The 23,078-nt window shown below is 43.9% G+C and overlaps 1 protein-coding gene and 1 non-coding gene across 2 annotated transcripts in view; one reads left to right on the top strand and one right to left on the bottom strand.

Moving 5' to 3' along the window:
• LOC115472725 (collagen alpha-1(XI) chain-like) overlaps positions 1-23,078 on the bottom strand; it is a 381,963-nt gene that overhangs the window by 310,865 nt on the left and 48,020 nt on the right. The gene's annotated exons all lie outside the window — the stretch shown is intronic.
• Positions 13,208-13,289, top strand: TRNAS-AGA. The gene has a single exon. It is a non-coding gene; the product is annotated as a tRNA-Ser (tRNA).

The following is a 23,078-nucleotide window of genomic DNA, read 5'->3' as shown; positions in this document are numbered from 1 at the left end:
TCTGCCAGTAGTTTTACCCTTACTGCAGGCTTTGTATGATTTAGTTGTACTGTGAGTGATATTCTGGAAACTTATTATTAAATTTCCTGGTGTTGATTAGCAGCACAGGTATCTTCTTTAGGACTGTGTTACATCTCCTAACACTGCACTGAAAACTTTGTGGTTAATATTGACCCCATAGCTGTCAGCAGTTTCTGTTTTTAAATGCTGACCACCACAGGATGAATTAAATTATTATTATTATTATTATTATTAAATCTGGATATTCAGTGCAGGCCCATATCCGGGTACCTACAATGAACACCTGGATCTTCCAACAGCTCCCAGAAGGTATCCAGATATTGACGATATTCACTCCTGGTATCTGGATAGCCATCAGGGCAGGTTAGGACTGTTGTGTATGTGGTCCTGCTTGCCAAGATAGTTATCAGAGCACCAGCATTCAATATAGGCAGTGCTCAGATAACTCCTGGTTTCACCACTAACCGCAGAGGTCCGTGGTGGTCTGTGCGGATATTCAGCAGAGGTCTCTGGTTAAGTGCTACTAAAAATCAACACTAGACCTGGTTAAATCATGATAACATCAACCCTTTTAATGCCCTTGTCCTCTGCATCCTTAACCACTTCCAGATCTTTAATACACAGCTTACTTATTTTAATGGAACCTTTTCCCCCCTTCTGAGGCTGCAGCAGAAACGAGTACAGAATATGCATCATCCCAAGCTCATTTTCTTCCACCTTCTGCATTTGACAAATGAGTTTCTTCTGAAATAAACAATGCCAGCCTGTGTGTTCTTAACACCTATTTACTTTTACTCTTTAGTCCATTTCAAATTAATAGCTTTATTTATATTCTATTCCATCTTTCAGTACTGTGTTGCCCCTATGCTTTTAGATACCTTATAATTCACCACCAGGTGGCAGTAAAGTATTTTCTTCTCTCCAAACGTATTGGAGAAACTATAAAATATATCTTTGATTAACTACAGCCTTCCCCTGTAATTAAATCTGCAAACTCCTGCCCCCTCAAGAAGGGGAAATAATAAACTTTCCAGCAAAAACTTTTACCCTTCAGTCCAGGCAATGGACCAGGTTTCAATAATAACACAGCAGCTGAAAGCCTAGCTATCCCTCACACCCAAGCCTCAATTTCAGACTCCTTCCCTTTCCCCAAAAATATGTCCTAAATTAGAAAGGCATAATGTCGAGGAAACTAAAATGTGTTTTAGCATTTATCTAAAATATTTCTGACTTGTCAGAGAGAAAAAAAGGCAGGAGTAAACTGATAAATTATTTCTTTAAGGAAGGAGTGGTTAATGTGTGAAATAGCCTCCGCAATGTAAGTGGTGGAGATGAACATGGTCTCTGAAGTCAAGAAACTGAGTCCCTGATGCACAAAACTCTGTCACTGTACAGAACAGCGCCACAAAAACACTGGCTCAACATCGAGTCGGAATTACCAACCAATCAATGCTCTACACCAACAGCATACAAATTATATGCATGCTGTTAAGTTTTGAGCATTGGTCGGTAAAAGGATCCAAGCATTCCTGGAGTAGGCCCACAAGAGATGTGCTTAGCCCCTCCTAGTGCATCACACTGGGCAGGGGCTGGGCACTGTCATTTTGAGAAGAGTGAGCCCAGAGGCAGGAAGAAGTAGGTGTTGCTCCTGCCCTCCTGCCTCCAATTCTCACAAGGTATATGGAGGGGTGGGGTAATTAGACACCATGGAGGTTTTTGAGTTGGGAGGCTCGAGAGGGGATCCACTGGACCACCAGCAATTTTTGGGTTCCAGTGATTGGGCTGGGTCAGGAGGGGGGGGGGTCTGCTGGACCACCAGGGAGTTTTAAAGGTTAAGGGGTGAATTGGAGTCTGGGTATGAACCTGCAGGGAGTTTTAAAGGTTTGGAGGGTCGTAAGGGGGGGGGGTCCACAGGACTACCAGGGATACCTTAAAGTTTTGGGGTCGGGGGTTCAGTCTGCTTGCACTATATAGTGCAAGCAGACTACTCCCCATAATGACAGCTCCAGGAGCTGTCATTAAGTTTTGCACGTTAAAGGCAGGCACTCAAAGGCAGATGATCAAAAGCAAATGTGGGCGCTAGAGGCCAATATTACCATACTAAGTGCTCGTGTTTGCTCCTACCCGATGCTCAGAGCTGGCTGAGCAAGTGTAACAACGCGCTCGCTGGCTCCAACTGCTAATTGCATGCAAATGCATGCAAACAAGGGACTCCCAGATTCCTCCTTTATGATCAGCAGACAGCACACCAAACAAGTGTGCTACTCCCGCTGCAAACCCTATGCCAGCTCGGAGCTGGCGTTAGGGTTTGCTGAGCAAGGGATGAATGAGGGAGACCAGCAGAAGAAATTTGACAAGGTCCAGGATTTTCTCCAGGACCTGTCAAACCAAAGCCTGCCCCTCCCAAACACAAGGACTGGAGGTTCAGTGAACCTCCAGGCTCCCCCAACCCCCCAAAAGACCCTAGTGGTCCAGTGAGTCCTCTAGCCCCCACCCCAAAAACTAAAGAGACCCTGGTGGTCCAGTGGGACCGCTAGCCCTCCTCACTGGCACCCCCCCGCAGCCTACCTCAAAATTGGAGGAGGGAGGGACTAGCACTCCCTCCCTCCTCAGTGGGTGCCTCTTCAAAATAGTGGCACCATGCTCTGCCCAGTGCATCCTGGGATGTGCTGGGTGGGGCTTCCTTACCATATAAAGTGACTTTCTCCCTTTAATGATAGGGAAGCCCCACCCAGCACATCCCAGGATGCACTAGGCAGGAAAGGATGCCGCCATTTTGAAGGCAGCACTGGAAAGAGGAGGGAGTGCTACTCCCTCTGTCATCTGAAGGTACCGTGGGGTGGGGGGCGCTAGACCACCAGGTGGTGGCTGGATGTCCACTAAACCTCCAGTCCTTTCTTCTGTCGGGGGGGTAGGGGGGGCGGTTCAGGGTAAGGTGGGCTACTAGACCACCAGAGGAAGGCTGGAGGTCCAGCCCTCCATTCTGTCTGGGGGGGGGGTTCAGGTCTCGCCAGGTCAGGGTGTAGGGGGCTCTTCTATCGGGGGGGGGGGGTCTGGAGCCCCTTGGAATGTTTAACAGGTCTGGACTTTTTTTTTTGACAGCCCAGACCTGTCAAACAACTTCTGTGGGAGGAGTCTGACTTGCATACAAGCACAGGCAGAATCCTCCTGCAGAAGTACTCCTATGATCAGACCTAATAGCACACATGAATTTTCATGCTATTACTTTGATCATAGGAGTGTTATTGCCCCGTGCTGTTCCGAAGCTAATTTTAGAGCGCTATCAGAACAGAGCAGGGTTTTTGATCATCTGCACATCAGTGCACGGAAATGTCTGTGCATTGGTCAGAATGCTCATTTTATTATTGACGAGCTTGTTGTAATACATTTGCATAGTGTTATAGGTAGGTGCTATGGTGAATGGTAAAAGGGACGTAGAATTCCTTTGTGTATTAGATGCTAAACAACGTGTGCTTTGGACCAGCTACAACCAGTCTAAAGCAAATTTTGCAAGCACGGTAAGCTTTGTGCATCGGGCCCTGAGGGACAAGCACAGAGGCCCAGATGATCAAAAGCCCTGCGCTGTTCCAAACATAAAATAGCGCCTGGACAGCGCAGGGCTTTTCTGCATCGATGATCAAAGAAAATGCATGCAAATCTAAGCAGCGCTATTATCTTTGATTATCATGTTTAAAATGCGGGAGAATTGTGCCGAGCATGCGCTCAGCACAATCCTCCTGCACTTGTTTGACAGGTCTGGGTTGTCAAAAGCCCAAACCTGTCAAACAGCCTGCCCCCCCCCCCCGAACCCCCATAAATCGTGGTGGCCGCCTCCGGCCAAACGCTATCCCACCCTCCCTCCCACTCAGCGACCGGTGGGGGGGGCTGGAGGTTCGGTGGGTCTCCAGCCCCCCAAACCCCAAGAAATCGTTGTTGCCGCCACCCTGTTATCCATCGACGGAGGGGGGTGGGGGCTGGAGGTCCGGTGCACCTCCAGCCCACCCCAACACCTCCCCTCCCCCAGCGTTCAGAATCTGGTGGTCCGTGGTCACCCACCCTCCCTGCCGGCCCCCCCAGCTGGCCCCCCTACCTTTTGTTGGAGGAGGGACGCAGCCTGCCTGCCTCCCTCTTCCTGTCGACGCCGCTGCAAAATGGCGGCACCCAGCCCCGCCTATTGCATCCTGGGATGCGCTGGGCGGGGCTACAGACCATGTAAGGGAATCCCTTACATGGTCTGTAGCCCCGACAACGATTTCTTGGGGTTTGGGGGGCTGGAGACCCACCGAACCTCCAGCCTCCCCCCCGTCGCTCAGTGGGAGGGAGAGTGGGATAGCGTTTGGCCGGAGGCAGCCACCATGATTTATGGGGGTTCGGGGGGGGGGGGGGGGCTGGAGACCCACCGGATCTCCAGCCCTCCCTAGGCATGGAGGGGGTCGGATCGTCGGGGGGACCTCCAGTCCCCTGTTTGCGTTTGCTTTGGGGGGGAACGGGGGCCTGCCAGCATGCAACTGCATGCTGGACAGTGCTCACCATTCCTCCCCAATGATCCGCAAAGTCTAACGCCAGCTCAGAGCTGGCGTTGATTTTACCGCGGCCAGCGACCCAATCTTTGGCGCACTGGCCGCTGATCATTGGGGATGAATGCTGGAAGCCCTGTTTAACATGCATTTGCATGCTACTTGCGCTAAGAGCCCTCGGGTGCGTTGTTTCAGGCGCTTGAGGGCTCTGATCATGGGTCGGCTGCAAACTCCGGCGCTAGTATGGTGTTAACAGCCTCTAGCACCGGAGTTTGCTTTTGATCATGAGGGCCAGAGGGTCTCTAATGAAGACAAAGGGATTATAGAGCTTAGTAGGCAGACTGAATAGGCGGACCTACAGCCCCCCCCCCAAACAAAGGGCCTGGGGGGCTGGAGATCTGGTGGATATCCAGCCCCATACCCCCCTACACCCAAAAAAGGAGCCCTGGTGGCCCAAGTGGGCTGCCACACCAACCCCCCATTTTCCCTTCCCCCCTCCCTCTCATACCTCTCTGAAGGAGGTGGCTGGGGTGGAAGTCCACTTCGGCTTCTTTTTGGGGTGTTGGGATGGTTGGGGGGGGGGGCTGGAGATCCAGTGTCGGGAGGGGTGTCGGGAGGCTGGAGGTCCGCTGGACCTCTTGCCCCCATGTCTCTATCTGGGGGGGGGGGGGGGGCTTGAGGTGGCGAATGGTGGAGGTCCCACAGACCTCCATCTCCTCGTTTGACAGGTCCGGGCTTTTGACAGCCCAGACCTATAAAATAGTGCAAGAGGATTGTGCTGAGCTTTTCCCCCATGATCAGAGCTAATAGTAACATAGTAGATGATGGCAAAAAAAAGACCTGCATGGTCCATCCAGTCTGCCCAACAAGATAAACTCATATGTGCTACTTTTTGTGTATACCTTACCTTGATTTGTACCTGTCCTTTTCAGGGAACAGACCGTGTATGTCTGCCCAGCACTATCCCCGCCTCCCAACCACCAGCCCCTCCTCCCACCACCGGCTCTGGCACAGACCGTATAAGTCTGCCCAGAAATATCCCCGCCTCCCAACCACCAGCCCCTCCTCCCACCACCGGCTCTGGCACAGACCGTATAAGTCTGCCCAGCACTATCCCCACCTCCCGCCACCAGCTCTGCCACCCAATCTCGGCTAAGCTCCTTAGGATCCATTCCTTCTGAACAGGATTCCTTTATATGTTTGTCCCACGCGTGTTTGAATTCTGTTACCGTTTTCATTTCCACCACCTCTCGCGGTAGGGCATTCCAAGCATCCACTACTCTCTCTGTGAAAAAATACTTCCTGACATTTTTCTTGAGTCTGCCCCCCTTCAATCTCATTTCATGTCCTCTCGTTCTACCTCCTTCGCATCTCCGGAAAATGTTCGTTTGCGGATTAATACTTTTCAAATATTTGAACGTCTGTATCATATCACCCCTGTTTCTCCTTTCTTCCAGAGTATACATGTTACTACTACTACTACTACTATTTAACATTTCTAGAGCGCTACAAAGTGTACGCAGCGCTGTACAAACACAGAAGAAAGACAGTCCCTGCTCAAAGAGCTTACAATCTAATAGACAAAAAGTAAAGCATTTTCTTTACATGTTCAGGTCATCAAGTCTCTCATACGTCTTGTAACGCAAATCCCTTACCATTCTCGTAGCTTGTCTTTGCACTGCTTCAATTCTTTTTACATCCTTCGCAAGGTAAGGCCTCCAAAACTGAACACAATACTCTAGGTGGGGCCTCACCAACGACTTATACAGGGGCGTCAACACCCCCTTTCTTCTGCTGCTCACACCTCTCTCTATACAGCCTAACAACCTTCTAGCTACGGCCACCGCCTTGTCACACTGTTTCATTGCCTTCAGATCCTCAGATATTATCACCCCAAGATCCCTCTCCCCGTCCGTACCTATCAGATTCTCCCCGCCTAACACATACGTCTCCCGTAAATGTAGCGTGCCTATATTTGCATTAGCTCTGATCACAGGGGCGGTATAGCCCTGCGCTGTTCTTAGAGTGCTGTTTGGAACGGCATGGGGCTTCTGATCATCTGCCTATGAACCATGGTCAGTATATACACTTTCATCCAGCCTTATGCATGAGCCTAAGCAGAGCTAAGACCAGACAGCACACTTTTTAATACCCAAAAAGAGCCAGCACTTCCTGATCTTCCACCATTCCTGCACCTCCTTTTAACCATTTCATTAGCACACCCCTTCAAACTGTGCATTGGGATCAAGTCTGAAGGTATTTGTAACCCACCAACTGTGAACAAGATTCAAAGCTAAATATCTTCTCTTTGAAACTTGCCCACTTTTTCTAGGTTACTTTTTCCCTTGGGAAAGGGTGGGAAGGAAGCATGCAGCGCTGAATACATTATTTCTCTTCTCCAATGCCTCCTCTCACTATAAAAATCACCAAATACTACGTGTGAAAAATTGGGTGAGTGCCCAATTTTTGCGTGCAATTTAACTGAATAATGGGCCAATTAGTGCCAATAATTGGCTGTTTAAAAACAATTATTGGTGCTAACAAATCAATTAACAGGTACGCTCACAAATTTAGGAGTGTGATCCTAAATTTTCTCTGTTCCTAATAGGCTTGCAGGCTTAAGTTTTTGTACCTGGGGCAACAGAGGGTTAAGTGACTTAAGGGTAAATGGTCATGGACTTGATATACTGCCTTCCTGTGGTACAATTAAAGGGGTTTACATATTCTATGCAGGTACTTTCTCTTTCACTACTGGGCTCACAATCTAAATTTTGTACTAGGGCAATGGAGGGTTAAGTGACTTACCCAGGATCACAAGGAACCACAGTGGGAATCAAACCCAGCTCCCCTGGCTCTCATTCCACCACCCTGTTAAGCTACTCCTCAATTTCATGCCACTATGGCTAAAAGTTCAGACATTGACCTAGGGCCATTTTCAAATAGTTGATTAATGCGAGAACACTTTTTATCCAGGTAAATCATTTTGAAAACTATCCTCTAGTTTTCCCAACTACTGTATCTTTTGTTCTCAGTTCCCTCAGTGCTTCTTGTTATTTGAATCTAAAAGCTGGCATGAATCATGTGCAGTCTGCATACCTTGCCTGATTTGTTTGCCTCTAAGGCACATGTTAACATTCAGATTTAAATCCCATCTAGGAGTTTCATTTAGCAAATCCTGCACAAAAATGTTTAGTATGTTTTCACTCTTCCCCTCTCCCCACCTCACTTTTCAAAATCCTCTTTTCTTGTGGCAATGTTTTACATTTCTCCTGAACACCTGTCTGCCAGATGAAGAGCTTCCCACTACTGCTCTGTCTCTATTAGCTGGTAGGAGCAATATGTTACAGTATCTTACTTGGGGGTCCTTTTACTAAGCTGTGGTAAGCATTAATGCGTGCTTACCACAGGTTAAAAAGCACTATTGCGGGGCACACTCAGGTGACCCCTGATAGTTTGGGAGTTGATACACTAAAAAAATAGAACGCACCAGGAGTGCGTTTGGGGTATGTAGAATAGGTGTATTCTGCGCTAATCAGTTAGCACAGCTAGATTGCAGCACAATAACCGATTAGTTCAGTTTAGTTTATTGATGGTTAGTATACCGCCTTTCACAACATGAACCAAAGCAGTTTACAACTAACATGGTAAAACACAAAACAAGAAAGAGAACTGCAGTAAATCATAGGAAAGTAAACCACAGAAATAAAACAGGTGAAAAATAAAGAGCACCTCATGCACTGGCCAACTGGCACCCAAACGACAATCAGCCGCCTCCAAAGACTGCAATGAACAAGTAAGAAGAGCCATCATAAAACGGGGATAGGATACCTCAGCCCTAAGCCCAGAGGGAGATAATTCCACAGCGATGGTTCTACAAAGGAAAATGAGGCGCATCATATAGACTCCAAACGGGAACAGATCACTGGAGGCAGAGTGCAACACCAATGTTGGCTTATAAGGGACAAGTAAAAAGAAAAGGTAGGAAGGGGTTCCAGAATGAGTACCTTATGAGTAAATGACAAAAATCTTGTAACAAATCTGAAAGGAAACAAGAAGCCAATGATACCGTTTAAGGGAAGGGGAAACTTGATCACAGCGACAAGAACCAGAGAGATTATGAACAGCTACTGCCAAAGAGACAGTCCCTGTTGAGGAAGGGATCTAGAAAGCTGGAAGCAGTGGGGCTGGTGAGTGCTACTACCTTAAATAAGAAGGGATACCAACCCATCCAAGATACTGGCCACCAACTTCTTCCTAGTCCAAGTATCCAAAGAACTGGGGACCTAGCTATCACAAGAGAGCTAGAGTAGACATCAAATGGAGAAAGAGCACATAAGACCTGTTGCGATAAGAAAGGAGAGCAGCAGGCCAATTCTCAAAACCTACCGCTGGTGGACTGGTAAGGCCAGTTAGAGCAGGAACAGCGAGAATATAAATCTGCATGGAATGCACAGAGGGTTTCAGTGTGAAAAACATGTACAGCAGAGATGGCTGCAAATTGTATTTAAATGTAGTCAAATGCATGTTAATGATATCATTTGCTATGCCTTCCCAATGCTCAGAGAACAGCGAACAAACAAACCCTCATCTTACCACTGGAAAAAGAACACCAGCTCGGAGCTGGTGGTGGAAGGTTTGAAGAGAGGATTTCTTGTGATTTCCAGTTTAAGATCTGCCAGTTTTGATTTCTTTTGGAAGCGGAAGAAAGCCCATGAAAGCCTGTAAGCGCTAGCACTGAGAAAGAAATGTGCGCAAGTCCAAGCAAACCTGAAAGTGAAAGCACATATTGGCACCTGTTTAAAATGCTTAAATATAAGCCTTCCAAGTAAATAAATACATACATACATAAATTGAAATGCTTACATTTAAAGGCACAGAAGAGCTGCACCGACATGTGCTTCATGGTCATGTTTTTGCCTGACGCATGCGCACAAGTGCTGCACTTATCATGAAACACTTCTGTGCATCCGCCAAGCACATTCCTCCCCCTTGCTTTTACAGCAAGTAAATAATTTGAATACCATTTCCTTTGAGAACTGGAGAGACATTTTTCTGCGCTGTTCGGGCGGTACGGGGTGTCCAGCTCTGAAAGGTAACCTACTGGGCTTAACCCTTGCCCAATACCCCACACCAACTGATAAAAGGAGATAAGGGCTACAGAGTGGCACTGAGGAGGAATAAAAGCATCATAAGAGGGAGTATGGTATTTTTCTACAGTTATCTACTCTGTGAAGGAACGTGGGCAATGCTGGAATTTGATGTGGGGAGTCCTGTGTAAATGAGCCCAATGAAACCGTTCGATTCATTTTGTAAGTATATTCCCTTGTTTTTATGGACTATTTGTCTTTTGGTTTTCATAATCTTTCTTTTGAATATACTTGTACATTACTGGTGAGTGGATGAAAAAGGGAGCTTTTAATTTTAAAGCCATATCTATCTCCAGACTTTCTGCCTTTTCTAATTTACTGTGCCTTGGTATTATTTCTCATAATATGTTAAGTTCACTAGCAGAGGATCCTTTACTGGTCTGTGACATGAGGGAAAAAGTTGGGAGCGTTGGAGTATATTTTGGGCAATAGACCTTTCTATAATTATTATCAAACAAAATAAAACATGGAAAAGAAAATAAGATGATACCTTTTTTATTGGACATAACTTAATACATTTCTTGATTAGCTTTCGAAGGTTGCCCTTCTTCGTCAGATCGGAAATAAGCAAATGTGCTAGCTGACAGTGTATATAAGTGAAAACATTCAAGCATTTCTATGACAGTGGACTAACACGGCTACCACATTCCTCTACTTATAATTATTATTAAATTCCATTACAAGACCATTATGAGAGAGGCCCATTACACAACTAAGCAAGAACAGAAAGCAACTCTTTAGATTGAGGGAAACACATTTTAGTATGGACTTTTTAAGTCATAATCTGTGGCGTTCCTAGCCTGTTTGTTACCAGGGCGGGTCACTGCCCCAGTGCGTCACCCCCTAGCATGTCACCCCCCCCCCCCCGAAGCGCATCACCAGAACTTTTGCTCCCAGCAAGGGGGGGTGAGCGGAGCAGGTGCGTGGCTGTTGGCTCTGCCGGTCCCTGCCCCGGAACAGGATGTAACACTGGAGGGAGCAGGGGACCAGCAGAGCCAACAGCCGTTCACCTGCTTCATGCACCCCCTTGCTGCCTGCAACCAGGGCAGACCACCTCCACCACCCCATCCTTGGTACGCTACTAGTCATAATCATGAAAAGGTGGTTTAACAACAACTAGAAGATTTTGTGGAGGAGAATAAATGTTTGAATTAATTCCAATATGGGTTTAAAAAGGCTCATAGTTTGGAAACTGTGTTAATTTCTACGGTAGATACTTTAAAGAGAGGTATGGATAGGAATCAGTGTTTTTGCTTGATTTTATTAGATGTGTCATCTGCTTTTGATTCTGTTGAGGGGGCAAGTCTGCTGGCTAGATTGCAGAGTTTGGGTATAGGAGGTAAGGTGTACGAGTGGTTTGCCTCCTATTTATCTGGGTAAGTTCTGTTTGTTCAAAGCGGACGAGGGGTTTCTAAATCTATTCCTGTGTCCACAAGGTTCTGCCTTATCAGCGCTTTTGTTTAATATCTATATGGCCCCTCTGTGTGAGGTTTTCAAATCATTAGGTCTGGATTATTGTTTGATGATATTCAGTTCTTTTTCCCAATAACAGTATGGGGTGGAGACTTGTCTGTACAATTAACGTATTACATGAGTGAGATTTGTAAGTGGATGACATCTATTAAGCTTGCTTTGAAAGTGGATAAGACAGAAATTCTTCTTGTGGGCAGGGTGGTTGATTGACTGTTGGCCTCTGACCACTTGTGTGGGTGAAACTGATACGCCTGTGCACAAGGAAAAGGGCACTCTTTACTAAGCTGCGCTGTAGGCAGGCTAGCGTTTTTAGCTCATGCTAAAAATTAGCGCACACTAACGCTAGAGACACCCACATATTCCTATGGGTGTGATTTTGGATGACTTACAATGAAAGAACAAATTCTGCATGTGGTTCAATCAGCTTTTTATCAAAAGGTGGTAAAAAAAAATCCTAATAAAGAAATAAACTGCAGTTATTGTTTTGGTTGAAACCTATGTTATATTTGACTGATTTCAAGTGTTATTTACACTATGGTTTTTGTCAAGGATTGACTACTGCAACTCTCTTTATTTGGGGGTTCCAGAGTGTAGGCTTAAAGCATTACAAATTGTGCAGAATGCAGCTGCCAGATTGGTCTCTGGAATCTCCATTCCCATTCTCTTCCAAAGCCACTGCCCTTTCAAACCACAAGAGGTCCCACTCCCACTTCTTCCCTCCCACCTGAACATAATAAATCTCCCCCAGATCACTCATAGGCTGTCACTGTCATCGTCCTGGTGGTCTAGTGGCAAGTTGGAGCAGAAGCAATCTCCAGTCACTCCTGCCCATCTCGTGTCCCTTGTCAAAACGTCTGCTGTGAATTCCAGCATACAGCTTGCAAAATTGCAGCTGGAGGTTGCAGTGGCTATTTTGAGATTGAGCCGGTATGAGCAGGTGCAGTCAGCTATTACGGTCTATTGGGGGGGGGGGGGGGGGGGAGGAAGAGAGCCATGAGCCATAAATAAAAATGTTTTGGTTTAGGTTAAAATGCACTACCATTTTCAGCCAAAACAAGGCCGAATGCAGATTTTGGGCCAGAAATTCAATCCGCCTCTACTGCCAACCACAGTTGAGCTTATCTGTTTCCCTGTCCAGAGGAAGAAATTGCCTCACGCACAGACTACACCACCAGCTACTTGACAAACCTTTTGAGAACCAAGGATGGGATGAGAACCCAGCACCAGCAACTAATAAAAAATAAAATGAATGCAGTTTGCCTTGAGCTACCTTTGAGAGAGACTGGGCATGGGTCAAGAGGACAAACCAGTAATACAACTGTTAAGATTGATACACCTTCATTTTATTTAATGTATTAATATTTACTAATTGCCTTTATGAAGAGATTCATCCAAACAAATAAATATTTGCAAGGTTGATAAGCCTAACATCCTGTGTGAGCAAACCGCTGGCTAGGGAAACAAGTTTGACTCCTTCTAGCCCTTTGGCCCGAGTAGGTTGAAGGCAGAGGGCATAAGCAGTCCCTTTTATTCTTTCACTATTTCAAATCCAGTCTGTTGCTACAGAGGGCACCCTTGAGTTTCCTTTGCCTAGAGTTATGACACTTCACACCAAATTATCATCACATTAGTAAGTGTGAACCAACATGACACAAACATCTAACAAGCCTACAGCTCAGAAAACTGCCAGGTGATTGGAAATTCTTAAACATTATTTGGGAGCGGGGCTGGAAAGAGATTAAATAGGAAGGGCCATCATTTAAATGCAACAGAAAAAGTTAGGTCAAGGATAACTAAATGACTTACATCATGCAAATAAAACAGGTGCAGGTCTGGTACATATGGCTCATACAACTGAACCATTAATTTTATTAAGTCATTTTTAAGGGTATATGCCAATACGTGTGTATGCTGCCTTATATGAAGTTACCCAATCTGAACATTCAGTGCCAAGATTGCTTTAGTGTAGGCATATTCTGGGATAGAGCTTGGGCAAAGCATGAATGAAGCAAGATTTAAACACATATTTTATAAAATACACAGGACCTGGTAGTCATGGCCGAGTGGTTACGGCAATGGACTAGAAATCCATTGGTGTCTCCCCGTGTAGGTTCAAATCCTGCCGATTACGGGGCTGCAAAATTTGTCAAGTGGAGGAGTAGCCTAGCGTTTAGTGCAGCAGACTTTGATCCTGGGGAACAGGGTTTGAATCCCACTGCAGCTCCTTGTGACCTTAGGCAAGTCACTAAACCCTCCATTGCCCCAGGTACAAAACTTAGATTGTGAGCCCTCTAGGGACAGAGAAAGTACCTGCATATAATGTGTACAGCACTACGTATGTCTAGTAGTGCTGTAGAAATGATTAATAGTAGTAATAGTGTGTATTGCACACTTGTACATTTACATCTGCTGTTGAGCAGGAGTAATGAAGGTGCAATTGCTGTAGTAATTCGTGCTAGTATTTTATAAAAAACACAAAGAAGCCTATGTGCCTTTTTATAATAAGCTGAAAATAAGTGCCTTTTTGTCCTCTTATTCCAGGCAACCAGTTTATATATATATATATATATATATATATATATATATTACCCTCTGGCAATGGCCATGGGGTTCATTTTTAAAGCACACAGACTTACAAAGTCAAGTGGAGGTTTCAAAGGACTTAGGCTTACAATGTTAGGGGGTCTTTTATTAAAGCTTAGCTCAAGTTATCTGCAGCAGGCCCACAGGAATAAAATGTGCCCTGCTGCCGATAACTCAAGCTAAGCTTTAGTAAAAGACCCCCTTACATAGTAATCTATGGAACTTTGTAAGTCTAACTGCTTTGAAAATAAGCATCCATGTATATCTGAAGTGAGGACAGTGCCATATCTTTATAACAGTTTTTAAAATGTAAGTTACGAGGTCTGGGTCTCTTGTGCAATGGTGCCAGCACAGATGTGTTACATTCATTCCTTGTAAATTACACGTCATCACCATGATGCAAAATGGCACTGAAGGATTCAGTGATAAAAAAAAAAAAAAAGAGATTGCGCATACAAATATACACAGAGAAGAAGGAAACAGTATATACTTAAAAGAAAATAACTATTTGGTTGTCAAACCTAACTTCTGCACACATCAGACTTTGAATCTACACACCCCAGAGATAATGATTTTACACCTAGCATCTGCTATAATCAGTGCATAGAACACAGGCAACAATTAGAGCAATCCTGTTGCAGTAACCAGTAGAATGACTTTTCTAAGCATGTTTGGGAATAGACATATTTTGGAGCTGGTATGGGGGAGCTGGTGCCCTTCTAGATATTATGGGTGCTAATGCTGAATTGGTCCCCTTTCCTCATAGGGAGTATGATTTCCTTACCCTCTGCCCTCCTCCCCACCCCCCAAAAAAAAAAAAAAAACTAAGCAGGCAAACTACTCCTGTGTGTTTTTGTTTGCCCTATGGATACCCCTTTCCATCAGAAGCATACTTTCCCTATATCCTTGCTGAAATAAAACCTGGATGAAAAAAGAAGGCTGAACTGAAAAGATTAAGCGAAGACAAGAGATGAAGGCACGGCACTGCACTACCCCCTACCCCCCCCCCCCCCCCCCCGGCATATTCCATAGCATGATAGGAAGTGTCACATTTTTAACCCTATGGAGAACCTGCTCACCTCATATGTCTCATACTACAGTACATGATAGTGGTTTACACAGCTGTGAGGAGTGTCTTGATTCCTCTAAACATTAGCCATCATCCACATGTTATTTCTATTCAGGATTTGTTCTGATGTATTTTGTGGTTATAGAAATGTGCCACCTTCCTGTTTTACCAGGCAATGAGCCATATCCTACAGCGTACAGACTAATCATACTTTCAACAACAAAAAAAAACCCCAAAACTTTTGCTAATGTTTATGAACCTACCAGCTAACCAAAGAGTCACTCACTTGAGGCATAAGCTGAGATGTGGACATCAGAATTTTCTGTCTATACATTTCTTCATATCTATGCCTTTTTGGTTAACTTTTTAAAGCACAGGATGTTTAGTAGTATTTTATGGTTTACCACGTTGAACGCGCTAGACATGTCGAATTGTAGGAAAAGTACACTTTTGCCAGTTGCAATTTCTTGTTTGAATTTGGTTAGGAGAGTGATTAGTACTGTTTCGGTGCTGTGGTTGGAGTGAAATCCTGATTGTGATTCGTGTAATATTGAGAATTTGTTTAAGTAGTCGGTAAGTTGCTTGGTTACCATGCTTTCCAGCAGTTTGACTACCAGAGGGATGGATGCTACCAGGCGGTAGTTGGTGATATCACTTGCTTTTATTCTTTGAATCTTTAGGTATTGCGGTGAGTAGTATGTTGCCTTTGTCCTTAGGAAAGAGTCCATGTTGCAGCATGTAGTTTAGATGTGATGTGAAGTCTGCTATGAAGCGTTCAGGGGCGGATTTTATTAGGTAGTTGGAGCATGTGTCCAGTTTACAGTGAGATTTGGCGAACCTGTTAATCGCTTGGGTGACGATTTCAGCGGTAAGGAGAGTGAAATTTGTCCAGATTCAGTCTGCTGGATATTCACCGAGGATTGGGTCCAGACAGTCGATGTCAGTGGTGTTCTGTGATAATGTATTGCGTAGGTTTACAATTTTCTCGTTGAAGTAATTACAAGTTTGTCTGCAGTTGGGGTGTCTGTGTTGGCTGTGGTAACCAGTGTGGTGTCTAGTAATTTATTCACGAGTTGGTATAGTTTATTCATGTCTTTGTAGTCTTGCCCTATTTTGGTTTTGAAATAAGACCTTTTGGTTTGTTTTATTGCATATTTGTATTTTCTTTGCATTTGTTTCCATGCGTTGAGTGTGTGTTCATCTTTTATTTTTTCCCAAGCTCGTTCAAGCCTCCTAGCTTGTTTTTTTTAGTTTTTTCAGTTCTTCGTTATACCATGGTATCAAGTTGATTGATCTTAAATGGACAAAGGATTAAAAAGAAAATCAGAAACCATTTCAGAAAGCTTTTTGCCATTGGTTTATTTGTGTGACCTCTTAGTAAAACCTGTAACATGGTTTTGCCTATTTTAAACATGACATTCTGAGTTGCCTCTGACATTGTAAATAGCTGAGGATAAGTGGACGAGTCTCAGATTGTGAATGTTTAATGTTTTTGGAATATGTCCAATGTAATTGTTTAATGGAGTAGGTCTTTTTGTAATTGTTTGCATTGATTTTCATTTTGTAAACTGCCCAGAATTGTATATGGAGCGGGATAAAATGTTTTATAAATAAATAAATATACACATGCCAAGAATGTGCATCTTACTTTCACACACTTCATGTAGGTGATCCTGGAAGCGTTGTTTGGGCAGAGCAGAAATGGAGCATACTTTATAAAATACATGCATCAATTCATCAAGTACACACACACACACACACACACACACACACACACAATTACACTTTCTTTGAAGCAGATGCAAAATTTGTGTGAGCGACTATGTGCACCAATGGGAGTCATTGCATGAGCCTATTTTATGAAGGCATACAAGCACATGTTGCTTTTATAAAAATAGGCATGCTCCTTGTTATAAAATCATCTTCCACAAGGGATGGGAACCACATTGTGCAATTAACCTGTGTAGTGATGGGCACACTGGAAAAGCTAAGAGAAGCTGGAAAAGCAGTCAGGAAGCCAAGAGGCAAATGGAGGAAAAGATGGCCAATAAAGTAAAACTGGGGGACAGACATTTTTCAGATATGGGGCCTGATGGAATACGTCCGAGGGTACTCAAGGAACTCAGATGTTCTGGTGGCTCTGCTGTCTGACCTCTTCAATGCTTCCTTAGGAGTCTGGAATGGTCCTGGAAGACTGCAGAAGGGCAGGTCTGGTCCCTCTGCTCAAGAGGAAAGGCTAAAGCGGATAGGGCTCTTCAGCTTGGCAAAAAGGCAGCTGAGGGGAAATATGATAGAAGTCTATAAAATAATGAGTGGAATTGAATGGGTAGATGTGAAGCATGATTACACTTTCCAAAAATACTAGGACTAGGGGGCATGCGATGAAGCTACAATGTAGTAAATTTAATTTAAAACTAATCGGAGAAAATGTTTCTTCACTCAACGTATAATTAAACTCTGGAATTCGTTGCCAGAGAATGTGGTAAAGGCGGTTAGCTTAGCGGAGTTTAAAAAAGGTTTGGACATCTTCCTAATGGAAAAGTCCATAGACCATTATTAAAAGGACTTGGGGAAAATCCACTATTTCTGGGATACGCAGTATAAAATGTTTTGTACTTTTTTGGGATCTTGCCAGGTATTTGTGACCTGGATTGGCCACTGTTGGAAACACGATGCTGGGCTTGATGGAACTTTGGTCTGTCCCAGTTTGGCAATACTTATGTAGGGAATTACAGACCTGTCAGTCTGACCTCGGTGGTGAGTAAACTAATGGAAATGCTTCTAAAGCGGAGGATCATGAGGTTTCTCAAATCGGACTGCAGGACCTGAGGCAGCATAGCTTCACTAGAGGCAGGTCATGTCAGATGAATCTAATTGATTTATTTGACTGGGTGATGAAACAGTTGGATGTGGGAGGGGCACTAGATGTGGTGTACTTGGATTTTAGCAAAGTCTTTGACACGATCCCGCTCAGGCGACTGATAAATAAACTGAGTGCCCTTGGTATGGGACCTAAAATGACTGAGTTAAAAACTGGTTAAATGGGAGGAGACATCAAAGCATTTCAGTGACAGTCTAACTTCCTGTAATGTAAGACCTTTGAAGTCAGAATGATTAAATATTTTGACACCCATCAGACAGGCCTTAACAAAGATCTGGGTTTTCTAGCCCATTTTAAACCATAAAATTGAACTGCTTTGTCACCCTCCTATCTCCATGCATATCTCCCTGTCCCTCATCCGCCCGACTCTTCCTGCCTCTCACCTATCCACCCTCATCCTGTTAGACTGTCATTGAAATGCTTTGATGTTTCACATATATACTGTCATCTACCAACTTTGCTTATTTCCGATCTGACGAAGAAGGGCAACCTTTGAAAGCTAATCAAGAAATGTATTATGTTCAATAAAAAAGGTATCTTATTTTTTTCCATGTTTTATTTCTGTTGATTACCTTTAAAAGTGGACTAACACAGCTACCACACCTCTCTACTCAACCACCCATGAAATCACTTAATTAGAATGCATGCTAAATGCTGACTCTACTGTACTGTGTACCAGGAATGTGCAAACACACGGCCATATTGATAGCTGTTGTCTGCACCAGAAGCCAGGGATGTGGGTCCTTCTCAGAGCTCAGATTATGGAGCAATGAGAAAAGGGGGTGGAGAAGCATTTCCTCTAGACTTCCAACCAGAAAGCCTTGAGGGTGGAGCTCTCTTGATAAGAACGCTAATCAAACTAAGAAAAAAAAAACAATTTGAATCCCAAGCTATATAATAAAAACAAATAAAGGTTGTTAATGCTGGTTATATTCAGAATTAAAGCACTTTTATATTTTATTTTAGTAAATAGCCTGGGGGGATGTGCATTCATATAAAACATGAAAAGGGATAAAAATTTGGATTTAGCTCACGCATTTCCAGTTGTGACTCAAGGCAAGTTTTATTCCGACACAGTAAGTATCTTCTTGTCCCCAGAGGCCTTAGAAACTGAAGGGTCCTTTTACAAAGACATGTTAGCGGTTTTAGGGCACACTAATCATTAGCGCGTGCTAAACACTAGCAACACTCATAGAAATATACGGATGACTAACGCTTATTGTGCGATTATTTTTAGTGTGCGCTAAAAATGCTGGCGTACCATTATCCTATATTTCATGACCATGTAACACAAAATCCTTCTGTGAAACCAAATGTATATTCTCCTCTCATTTCCAGTATCCATGATGTATTGTAAGCCACATTGAGCCTGCAAAGAGGTGGGAAAATGTGGGATTCAAATGCAATAAATAAATAAATAAAAGGACCCCTAAAAGTTTCAAACCTGAGGCAATGAAAAGTTAAGGGCTCCTTTTACAATGCTGTGGTAGTCACTACCGAATGCAGAATGCGACAAAGCTCACAGGAATTGAATGGGCTTTGCTCTGTTTGGCGCATCACTGATCACAACTATGGCTTTGTAAAGGAGCCCTAAGTGACTTGCCCAAGATCACAAACAGCTGCAGTGGGATTTGAACTGGACTTCCCTAGTTCTCTGCCTGCTCTTCTAACTATTAGGCTTTACTCCATGGGAAATGTCCCATTTTGCTTCATGTTTTCAACCTGAAGCAGAAAAAGAAACCCTGAAAATTTACTGTTTTGCCTGTGATATCAATAGTGTACACTGCTGAAATTATCCTATAAAACAATTTACTAGCCTAAATGGTTAAGAAAATCACACGCTCAGAAACCAAAATTGCAAACCTCTTAGAACGTCTGAAAACTAGTATAAAATGAATAATATTGTTCTAGGCTTTAGAATACCTTGGTCACTAGTTTTCTAAGTTACAAATAATTTTCCAAGTCACAGTGCATGATGACTTTAATGTTCTTGATATTATATGTGACCAGGTTGTCACTAAGCCCTTATAACAGAAGGTATATGTTTCCTGATATGCCCTTTCAGGGGAAACTTTGCCCTGGAAGCAGCACAAGGAATTATACTCCTAGGAAATTTCTAGGTGGACTACTTATTGGATAAGTGTCCAGAGGAGGAGCCGAGAGTTCCCAAGGTTATAAAAGGCTTGGCTTTGGAGGGAAAAGTGTCTTTGCTTTGTTCAGCTATGCGTTTCCCATAATACATGATGACAGGTGTCACGAAATGCCTAGCCGCCCACCTGGGGCTACCCTGAGGCCACTTAGCACCTGCCACTTGTGCTCCACACTAGCACCCTCCTCCCACTAACTGGGTCCCGATCTAAGCAAATCTCTCACTCTCAAATTATCCCCAGAGATTCCTAGGTTACTAGGACCACACTCCCTGTGGTCCCACAATTCCCAGAAAGCACCCACAGACCCAAAACACAAACCACCAAGGTTCTTAGTCAGTCCAGACAAGCAGAGGCAATAAACTAAAAATGTTTATTGTCATGAAAAAATTAGAACAATAAAACAGAAAAGGTGCAATTAACAAAACAAAACAATAACAGGTAACTAATATATGAATCAATTATAACACAATCTAAACATTTGTTTACTATCTAAATAGCACCTGGACAGTCCAGGACATGTAGCTGCTCACAGGTTATCAAATATAACTGTTCACAGGTCTCAGCAAAGAGATCTTTCCCTCTTTTCTCCCTGGCTAAGACTGGGGCAAAAGCCAGTACCTCCTAGATAAATTGAGCTCCTGGGCCAATCAGAGCCCAGAACAAGTTTTAAAAGTAGCTGGCCACATCATTGCAGGCTACTTCTTACCTGTGTTAACTAAAGAGGGAACAGTCATTTCTCTGTAACAGCTTTAAACATAAACATGCACCACTTGCTGGCCAATCTAGAGAAATACACTTCAAGAAATAATCAATACAGTTTATAGGCTTAAAACTCACTGTTTTATCACAAGAGGATTGTCAGAAATCCAGAACTGCCCTAAAATCTCCCTCCTGGGACTAGGTAACTTGGAAGCTCTAATCATTAAGCTACCCCATTCAAAGCACATGCTTGCTTAGTGCCAATGCTCATTTATAAACTGTTATTGCTGCCACATCCACAGCTACTGTAGGCTCTGTACTTCTGCTACTTGGAGAGGTGAAATTTGGAGGGAAGATAATGAATGAACATTTAAGGCGGAGAGGGAAAGTGAATGCAACTCTGGGGGGGCATGAGGAAAGAAGAAATGGAGCTCCATGATATGGGGCAAAAAATATGTGTTTGCCTAGAGCTCAAATATAGTGTTATTCTGGCCCTGGAATTAATTACCTCTCTAAAGAGTTGAGAATTGTAAAGCCTGCTTATTTTGGAAGACTCAGATTGCTGCCCAGTTAATGAAAACCATGTTTCTTTCATTAATATGAAGTTTCAGTTTACACCAGTGTGCACTGTGGATTTGTTCCTGATCTGACAGAGAACTGATACACAGCATGGAATGCAGACTGCTTAGCGAGTTGTCATATAAGGGTCTTGGAGATTGATTTCCCCCTGCTGTGCCGCTGGACCCTATAAAATACAAATACTGTTCTTCACCCTCACACATTTATCTGGTCAGAAAGGGAATCCACCTGCAACTGACTACACACAGATCAGAAAACTAAACCCTAAACAGAGATTGAGGGGATGGGAGATCATCATCAAAGTCTCATCTGCAAGAAAGCAAGAGGAGATGGTAACAATTAGAGATGCTTCCAGTCAGTTTCATTTTGTTGCTTTACATGCATAAATACAATATGCATTCACACATTAAAATGAAACAAATATATCAAGGAAAGGAAGAATTAAAATGAAATAAAGTGAAAATTTTGCCCATCATGCCCATCATATTGCACTGCATTTGCTCAATCTTTCCATCAGAAGCATACGATGACATCTCAGCCACAATAACAGACATACACTGAAAGGAACCAGAGGCCAGTACATGATATGCCTCTAATGGCTTTGGAAGTCTTGGGATAGCATGAGAACAGATAGTGACTTCTCCAAGTCCAACTTTTGGTACCTCATAGAGGTCCTCAACAACCTGAGCTCAACTAGTACCTGCTCAGCATTTCATTCTCTGGGAGTCTCAGCAAGTTGGTCCTAGAATAGATCCAAGTAGTCCAGTGAATTTAAAGAAACTGACAAAGGTCTATAGCCAAGAGAAAAGTGCAGCAGATCTTCTCCAGTTTGATGTCTAAAAATGAGTGACAGTCATCAGAAATGTTTATCAGCTTTTCAACTAGAAAGAAGGATAGTCATAAAGAAAGACATACTGGATTGAAAAATTTAGGTATAAAGTAGCATTCCAAAGAGTCAAGGATAAATACCTAGGGTAGTGTGAAGGGATTCTTAGAGCCAAGAAAGGCCCCTGCATCTCTCTGAACTATTTAAGGGCCTCTTTTACCAAGCTGCAGCAAAAGGGGGCATGCTTGGCGTGTGTTTTTCATGTGCGCCAAGGCCCCCTTTTACAGCAGCGGGTAAAAGGGAAGTCTCTCCTGCCATGCAGCCATTTTGAGGAAGCCCTTACTGCTACCCATTGAGGTGGCGGTAGGGGCTCCCGTGCACTGCCTGATTACCACCAAGTAGACTCCAGCACTACAAAATAAATATATATTTTTGTAGCGCCGGATATGACAGCACACTAGGGGTGGGGAGTACTGCTGGGCTGCTGAGGTAGCCCAGCAGTACTTCCTGTTTAGCGAGGGTAAGCTTACTGCCATTTAGTAAAAGGGGCCCCAAGTGACTGCTTAAATGTATTTTATAAATATTCCAGAAGTAAATGTGTTTGATAACTTATCACTATTAAGAAAGTTACTTAGTTAATTTTTGTTTTGGAAAGCTACACTCTGAAGACACCCTCCTAATGGAGGAAGAGAAGAATGGACCGGGCTCGTATCATTGCGAAGCTCGGGAGGCATTGGGTGTACTAGTTGACTGAGAGGACTTCCTGTCTGCATGAAAGGAAGATTGGCGTGTCTGAAAGTGGACCTTTTGACCACATTGCTGATGACCAAGCCAGTATCATCTGCTGTCTCAAAACTGAGAGCCCCTGGAAGACAAATGCCCAGAGGCTTTCGGTGTATCCTCCAGCAACCACTGCTGCTTACTTTCCCCCAGTTTTTATCAAACTACTAAGATCGTCTCCGAATAGCTACCTGCCCTGAAAGGGCACTTCTTTAATTAGACATGACTGACGCAGCATCCACTGCCAAATGACACAACCAGAGTTTCCAACATGCTGTGACAGCCAAAGACATATTGCGGGTTGTAACATGTCATAAATAGCATCCACAAAGTAGGCCAACCCCGCTCCCAGC

The sequence above is a fragment of the Microcaecilia unicolor genome, chromosome 6, assembly GCF_901765095.1.
Source record: "Microcaecilia unicolor chromosome 6, aMicUni1.1, whole genome shotgun sequence".
In the NCBI taxonomy this organism is placed as follows: domain Eukaryota; kingdom Metazoa; phylum Chordata; class Amphibia; order Gymnophiona; family Siphonopidae; genus Microcaecilia; species Microcaecilia unicolor.
This window is presented reverse-complemented; position numbering and strand designations above follow the sequence as displayed.